Source organism: Papio anubis, chromosome 4 (assembly GCF_008728515.1).
Source record: "Papio anubis isolate 15944 chromosome 4, Panubis1.0, whole genome shotgun sequence".
In the NCBI taxonomy this organism is placed as follows: domain Eukaryota; kingdom Metazoa; phylum Chordata; class Mammalia; order Primates; family Cercopithecidae; genus Papio; species Papio anubis.
Genome location: NC_044979.1, coordinates 128,865,702 through 128,867,456, shown reverse-complemented (window position 1 = coordinate 128,867,456; position 1,755 = coordinate 128,865,702).

The following is a 1,755-nucleotide window of genomic DNA, read 5'->3' as shown; positions in this document are numbered from 1 at the left end:
GACACTAACTACCTGGAAACAGTGTCAGATTCCACGGGCTGAGGGCTCAGTCCCAGAAGACTACCCCTACTTCAGACACCAGCCACACAAGTCAGGGCCTCCAGAACTTCTCAATGATGGGCTTCAAGCTGCAGTTCCCAGGACCTCCTTCTCGGGTTTCATTAATTTGCTAGAATGGCTCACAAAACACTTACTTAGGTTTACTGGTTTATTATAAAGGATATTACCAAGGATACAGATGAAGTGGTGCACAGGGTGAGGGATGGAGAGGGGACGCAGAGCTCTATGCCCTTCCCAGGCGTACCACCCTCCAGAAACATCTACCTATTAGGCTATCTAGAAGTTCTCTTGGGCGTTTTGTAGAGATTTCATTGGAGAGAGATGATTGAAGCATGGCCAACCTCATAGTAATTGATTGGACAAAGAGTGTGATCTAATACTAGCAGACTGAGTGCAGAAACCCAGCAAGGCCCGTCCAGATTCTCCTTGGCCTCTCTGTGCGGTATTCCTTCCTCACAGGTAAGGGGCAGGACCCCCTCTGAAACAATCAGACAAGACAGGTCAGAGATTTTCTTTATCGCCAGCTCTAAGACAGAAAGGCAGCGGATGATTAGAGAGCAAGAGACGGACAGAGCTTCTGTTTTCTGAGGCCTGCTTCTGAGGCTTACAACACCCCAACATTCTTTTTTTTTTTTTTTTTTGAGACAGTCTCACTCTGTCACCCAGGCTGGAGTGCAGTGGCACGATCTTGGCTCACTGCAAGCTCCGCCTCCCGGTTCATGCCATTCTCCTGTAGCTGGGACTACAGGCGCCTGCCACCACGCCCGACTAATTTTTTGCAGTTTTAGTAGAGACGGGGTTTCACTGTGTTAGGATGGTCTTGATCTCCTGACTTCATGATCCGCCTGCCTCGGCCTCCCAAAGTGCTGGGATTACAGGCGTGAACCACCATGCCTGGTCAGAGCATCCCAACATTCTAACAAAAGACTGTCTTTTACCTTTACTGCTCTGAAGCTGTTCCAAGGCCGCTTCAGGAACCATGGACAAAGGACAAATACTTTAACAAAAGTTATGCTTACTATTTTAGTCACTCAGGAAGTAACAAGGACTATGGCAGTTGTGAGCCAGGAACCATGGACAAAAACTGGTATTATGTGTCATGAAATCACAATAAGTAATCTAGAGACGATTTAAAGTATATGGGAGAATGTGCATAGGTTATATGCAAATACCACACCATTTTACATAAGGGACTTGAGCATCTGTGAATTTTGGTATATGCAGGGGGTCCCAGAACCAGTCCCTCAAAGACACTGAGCGATGACTATATTTATGAAGGTAATAAAGTATTATTATATTACTTTATTGAACAAGTATTTGCTGAATGCCTACTGTGTGCCAGATGCAATGCTAAGCACTAGGTGAACACACACTGGTCCCCACCCTCCAAACAAGTAAACATACATTTATTATTGCAACTTGTAATTATTTAAGGGAAAGTAAATCAAGTCGATATGAGAGACAAAAAGAACTTATGTTAGACTTACTGAAGAGGAAAGGCAACTTTGAAAAGGGACACAACCTTCAAGATGAGAACAGGTGGCCAGGTGTGGTGGCTCACGTCTGTAACCCCAACACTCTGGGAGGCTAAGGCAGGCACATCACCTGAAGTCAGGAATTCAATACCAGTCTGGACCAGTCTGGCCAACATGGAAACCCTGTCTCTACTAAAAATACATAAATTAGCTGGGCATG